The sequence below is a fragment of the Lissotriton vulgaris genome, chromosome 8 (genome assembly GCF_964263255.1).
Source record: "Lissotriton vulgaris chromosome 8, aLisVul1.2, whole genome shotgun sequence".
NCBI classification, from domain to species: domain Eukaryota; kingdom Metazoa; phylum Chordata; class Amphibia; order Caudata; family Salamandridae; genus Lissotriton; species Lissotriton vulgaris.
The window spans coordinates 1,512,749,788-1,512,756,576 of NC_141696.1; positions in this window are offsets into that span (position 1 = coordinate 1,512,749,788).

A 6,789-nucleotide genomic window follows, 5' to 3' on the forward strand; every position below is an offset into this window, starting at 1 on the left:
CGCGTGGCAGGCAGCCCTGGATGGGGTCCGGGGGGCCCGGGCGGGCCCCGGGTCGGGTGCCATGGCCCTGGGCCCGGTCCCCCGGCCTGCCGCACTGCCAAAGGACCAGAACGGGGTTTCCTTCGAGCCCGGGGAGCCTCCCCTTGCTGGGCTGAGTTCAGGAGCTTCGGCCGGGGCCCCTGAGGGCCCGGGGAGGGCGGCCTCCCCATCCCGGGCTCTGTCCTTGGTCCTGCTGCGTGGCAGGGTGCCTGGGACGGGGTCCGGAGGGCCCGGGAAGGCGTCCCCTGCGTCTCCGTGCATCGGAGCCTAGGCTGGGTCCAGGGGCCCGTCCGGGCCCCTTGTCGGGTGCCACGGCCCTGGGCCTCCGGTCCCCACCTTGCCGTTCCCTGGCGCCAGTTCCCTTTTTCGTCGGGGCACAGAGTGGCACCGGCTGGCTTGACTCTCGTGCCCGGCCATCAGTTCTCTGGGATCCCCTCGGCCATCTGGTCTCCGGGATCCCCTCGGGCATCTGGTCTCCCGGATCCCCTCGGCCATCTGGTCTCCAGGATCGCCTCGGCCATCTGGTCTCCTGCAATGCTTTCCTATGGAAGCGACCAGATGGCCGAACTTCCCTGGAAGTCCCGATGAGGTGCCATTTGCCTCCCGGATCCCAGCGAGGGCTCCAGGAGGTCGGGTACCTTCGCGCCTTGGGTCTCCTCTGTCACTCGGTGCGCACGGATTCGAAGAAAGAGGGGTAGCCTTCCTCCGGATTACTAGGGACAAGGTATGCCCAGACACTTCTTGCAGTTCTCTGCCCAGGGGGGGACCAGATGAGATGTGCCTGGGAAAAAACCTCCCTTCTCCAGGAGGCCAACGGCATGGCAAAGTACCCGGGAAGGGCTCAACGGGTCCCGGGCAGACCTCTCCCGGGCGTCCGGGGCACCCACCGGGCAGACCTCCCCCGGGGCACCCATCTCCAGGGGGCCAACGGCATGGCACAGTACCCGGGAAGGGCTCCACGGGTCCCGGGCAGACCTCCCCCAGGCGTCCGGGGCACCCATCTCCAGGAGGCCAACGGCATGGCAAAGTACCCGGGAAGGGCTCCACGGGTCCCGGGCAGACCTCCCCCGGGCGTCCGGGGCACCCACCGGGCAGACCTCCCCCAGACGCGTCCGGGGTACCCATCTCCAGGAGGCCAGCGGCACGGCAAATTACCCGGGAAGGGCTCCACGGGTCCCGGGCAGTCCTCCCCCCCCGGGCGTACGTGGTTGTCCGACAGATTCGGGCGGATGTGCTTTTACGAACCGGATCGGAATCGGCCCAAATAATAATAATCCACATTTGTAAAGCGCACAGTCACCCGTAAGGGTCGCTAGGGGCCGTCGGGAAGATTAAGCAAGCTATTGCCCAGAGTCACATGGTGCTGGGCTTTTCTGCCGCCGGCGCCGGGGATCGAACCGTGATCTCCAGATTCCGGAGTCAGCCGCCCTAGCCGCGGCGTCAGCTATTTCCCAGAGTGAAATGGTGCTGGGCTTTTCTGCCGCCGGCGCCGGGGATCGAACCGTGATCTCCAGATTCCGGAGTCAGCCGCCCTAGCCGCGGCGTCAGCTATTTCCCAGAGTGAAATGGTGCTGGGCTTTTCTGCCGCCGGCGCCGGGGATCGAACCGTGATCTCCAGATTCCGGAGTCAGCCGCCCCAGCCGCGGCGTCAGCTATTTCCCAGAGTGAAATGGTGCTGGGCTTTTCTGCCGCCGGCGCCGGGGATCGAACCGTGATCTCCAGATTCCGGAGTCAGCCGCCCCAGCCGCGGCGTCAGCTATTTCCCAGAGTGAAATGGTGCTGGGCTTTTCTGCCGCCGGCGCCGGGGATCGAACCGTGATCTCCAGATTCCGGAGTCAGCCGCCCTAGCCGCGGCGTCAGCTATTTCCCAGAGTGAAATGGTGCTGGGCTTTTCTGCCGCCGGCGCCGGGGATCGAACCGTGATCTCCAGATTCCGGAGTCAGCCGCCCCAGCCGCGGCGTCAGCTATTTCCCAGAGTCAAATGGTGCTGGGCTTTTCTGCCGCCGGCGCCGGGGATCGAACCGTGATCTCCAGATTCCGGAGTCAGCCGCCCTAGCCGCGGCGTCAGCTATTTCCCAGAGTGAAATGGTGCTGGGCTTTTCTGCCGCCGGCGCCGGGGATCGAACCGTGATCTCCAGATTCCGGAGTCAGCCGCCCCAGCCGCGGCGTCAGCTATTTCCCAGAGTCAAATGGTGCTGGGCTTTTCTGCCGCCGGCGCCGGGGATCGAACCGTGATCTCCAGATTCCGGAGTCAGCCGCCCTAGCCGCGGCGTCAGCTATTTCCCAGAGTGAAATGGTGCTGGGCTTTTCTGCCGCCGGCGCCGGGGATCGAACCGTGATCCAGCACCCCAACGCGCTATGCGTTGTAGCGGTATGCGTTGTAATGGTACGCGGAGTAAAAGTATGCGTTGTAACGACATACATCCCTTCCACAGGGAGCATGTGTGAGTCCAAAACCTCCAGCCCATAGTTCCATTGCACACTGGAAAAGAGTATCCTTCAGAAAATAAAGTGTTCACTTTTGAAAGGATGGAAATGAGGTCGGGGGGGGGGGGAAGAGGAAAACCTGATCCATTCCTTGATGGTTGCGATGTAGAAGGCCCAGTCTCCAAGAAGACCGCGTTGGCCTTAGAGCTCCACAGTATCCCAGGAAGTAAAAGGACTGCCGATGACCTCAAGTGCAAGTGCTGATGGATGGCCTTATGGACAAGTACCAAATATTTACATAGTACATGTTTTTCAAGAGGAACCCACTGGAGTGTTTGTTTTAGGATAGGGTTGATGTAGGCCCTGCACTTGCTCCCAGTGGTTGTATGATGGAACAACGCAGGGAAATACTCTGCATGCCTTTATTAATTATTTTTTACCCCACATTTTTTTGGAATGCGTATGTTTTCACAACGTATGCCTTTACCACGCATTGTATATATATATATTTATATAATCAATGTTTTTGTGGGGAGAGACCTTCCCACACTCTGATCTTACATTAAATGCTTGGTAAAGGTATACGTTGTAAAAGCGTATGTGATAATAAATACGTGCTAAAGGTACAACGTGGTAAAAATCACATTGTAAAGGCTGTTTCCCGCTCCCAGTTAGAAGTTGACGTGCAGTATTTTGGGAAGCTAAAGCCATCTGATGCTTATTTTCAAGAAAGTAGGTGGAATTTCTTATAGTCAAGGATGGACTGAATCAGGGCCACAACTGCTGCATTACAGAGTGTTGAGGCTATAAAGGGATTTTCTCAGTCCCTAATGTGCCACAAATGCAAGCTAGCCCGCTTGGAAGTTTGTAGCTCTATAGAAAGATTGGAATATCTATAGATTCCTACATTTCTGACAGCTGAGACAGGAGTGGGAAGTGAACCCTAAAAGTTTGGCTAGTTGATACCGTTGGAATTGGCAGCAGGACATCTGGTGAAGAGAAACTCACTCTGAAGTTTGGAAATTTGTTATATTAACCCTTTCACTGCTAGGTCTTTTCCTCCCTGTGCTAAGCCTTTTTTTGCTATTTGGGGTAGTTCGCGCTTAGGCCCGTCTAACCTTTTTACCACATAAGGTATCAACGCCAAATTTGCATCCTTTTTCAAACATCCTGAGGATTTTAAAGGTACCCAGGGTTTATTGATAACCTTGGAAGGGGCCCTGAAATTATCCAAAACGCAGCCACATTTTGAATTTTGGGGAGAAATTGGAATAAGTGCAGAAGATTAAAGCCTGTGGTGTTTTCCCTGCAAATGGTATCAGCAAAGAGTTTGTGGTGCTAAAATCACCATCTTTCCAGCTGTCAGGGACAGACTGACTTTTGTCAGAAAACCAACTTCTATTTCACAGTTTTGGCATTTTACTGGGACATAGCCTATTTGTGCAATATTTGTATGCTTTCAACCTCATTCCAGTTAATTGTAGAAATGGGTATGAAAGCAATAATGGATACTGGAAAGCTATACATTTTTAAAAAAGTAGATACAATTTTGAATTCAGCAAAGGGTCATTCTTGTAGATCCTTCAAGGTTTTCTAATAGAAACTAACAGCTGAAAATATGAAAAATTAAAAATGAGTTGAAAAAACAGCCATTTGTGCCAACATTTTCACCTGTAACTTCTTCTAACTATGACAGATTATTTAAAGCACTATATAGTTAAATCCGCTGGACCCTTCTGGTTGTGGGTATATATAGGACTTGTAGGTCTACCAAGAACCCGACGAACCTAGAGTCAATAACTGAGCAGCGTCTTGCAATGGTTTTTTATTGTGTACCGTATATGCATAACAATTCATTTGGGAAAATATAAACAGTGAAAAATTGGTATGAACGAGGCCGATGTATTTCTGAAATGGGAACAAAATATAGAGTTTAGAACAGTAGCTATTTGCACATCTCCCAAATTGTGGGTATCCGTACTAGCATGTGAATTATAGGACATTTTTGAAAAGTGATTTCTTTTTTACACATTGTCTTACATTTGGAAGGCAGAAATGCATTGAAAGAAAATAGGTAGGTAATAACAGCTGCTCTACAATTCTGTGTTCCCCTAAGCCTTCCTATAAAACTGGTACCCCACTTGTGTGGGTAGGCCTAGTGCTTGCGACAGGAAACGGCCCAAAGAACCCTAGCTCTGCCGACACCTTTTGAAACCTAGCAAACCTATTCATTTTTTAAACTAGACACCGAGGGGAATCCAGGATGTGGTGATTTGTCTGGCTCTCACCAGGTTCTGTTACCCAGAATCCCTTGCAAACATCAAACCTTGTCAAAAACACATTTTCCTCACATTTATGTGATGGAAAGTTCTGCAATCTGCATGGATCCACAGAATTCTACCCACCCAGCATTCCCCAAAGTCTTCGAAGAAAAATGGCACCTCACCTGTGTGGGCAGACCTAGTGCCTGTGACAGTAAACGGCCCAAAACGCAACATGGACACAGCACATTTTTACAGTAAAAACTGACCCTGTTTTTGCAAAGTGCCTAGCTGTAGATTTTGAACGCTAGCTTTGCCGGCACCTAGGGAAACCTAGCAAACCTATACATTTTTTTAAACTAGATAAGCAGGGGAATCCAGGATGGGGTGAATTGTTTGCCTCTCACCAGGTTCTCGTACCCAGAATCCCTTACAAACCTCAAACCATGTTAAAAAAACACACATTTTCCTTGCATTTCTATGATGGAAAGTTCTGGAATCTGCGTGGATGCGCAGTAGAGTTAGACCATGCAGTAATTGAGTTCACTTTTTAGTTGAAACTTTTTATTCATTTTATGGAAGGTTTTTTAACTTACTTTTATTCATTTTTTTCATAATAGACAAGGGAAAGGGAAGAAGGTAGATAGAAAGCCTGTACACCAAGAGTTTCCTTTCGTCGGGCATAACAAGCCATTTACACTATATGGTCTTGTCAGGAACCAGCATTCTTTTTTGTTTTGTATAATTATGTTTATTCTTTTGAAATGTTTTTAAAAGTAATCTACACAATAAACTTTGTATTGACACACACTGCGTGGATCCACAGAATTCCACCCACCCTGCATTCCCCAAAGTCTTCTGTTAAAATTGATAACTCACTTGTGCTGGTAGTCCTGGTGCCCTTGACAGGAAACGGAGCAACATGCAACATGAACACACCACATTTTTATAGTAAAAACTGACCCTTTTTTTGCAAAGTGCCTTGCTGTAGACTTTGAACCGTAGCTCTGCCAGCACCTAGAAAACCCTAGCAAACCTATTCATTTTTGAAAACTAGACACCCAGAGGAATCCAGGATGGGATCACTTGTGGGGCTCTCACCAAGTTCTCTTAACCAGAATCCCTAGCAAACCTCAAACTTTGTCAAAAAAACACATTTTCCTCACATTTCAGTGATGGAAAGTTCTGGAATCTGTGTGGATCCACAAAATTCCACCGACCCCGCATTCCCCAAAGTCTTCCGATAAAAATGATACCTCACTCGTGTGGGTGGGTCAAGTACCCGCGACAGGCAAGGGCCCAAAACGTATTTTGGAGACATCAAATTCACCTATCACAAAATGACCTGGTTTTGCAAGGGGAGGGGGGCACTTGGGTTTTTGGCCCCAGTCTCAGCGGCCATCTGTGGAAACCTACCAAACCCACACATTTCTGAAAAGTAGACACCCTGGGCAGTCCAGAGAGTTGCGGCTTGCATGGACCCCCCAACGTTTCCGTATCCAGGATCCCCTGCAAACCTCAAATTTAGCTGAAAAAATCAAATTTTCCTCACTTTTTGGCATGGGAATGTTGTGGGATTACCAGGTTAACATAAATGTTCTACCACCTAGTGTTTCCCCAGGTCCCCAATAAAAATGGTACCTCACTTGTGTGGTTAGGCAGTTTACAGTTTAATAAACTTTATTCGGGTTGTTAAATGTTAGGACCCAAAATCGACAGGTAGGCACATTCTGAACAAAAATTCAGTGCCTGGTGGGCTTTTTGCCGCCCTGGGGAGGGGGGATATCGGGGGCTATTTCCCTGCTATGCCCCCGAGGGGGGCAGAAAGACTGTGGCTATTCTTTGGGGGGGGGAGGGGGGCATTGTGATGCCCATTCTGGGCAGCCCCCACCCCTACGTATAAAAAAGTCAGCATAATGGCTGGCACATAGTGGGCAGATTAGGGGCTATTGCCCCATCTGCCTGCCAGAGGGGCAGAAAGACTATAGACATGTTTTGGGGTGTGTGGGGGCATTGACATGCCCATTCTGGGCAGCCCCCACCCCTACCTATAAAAACAAAT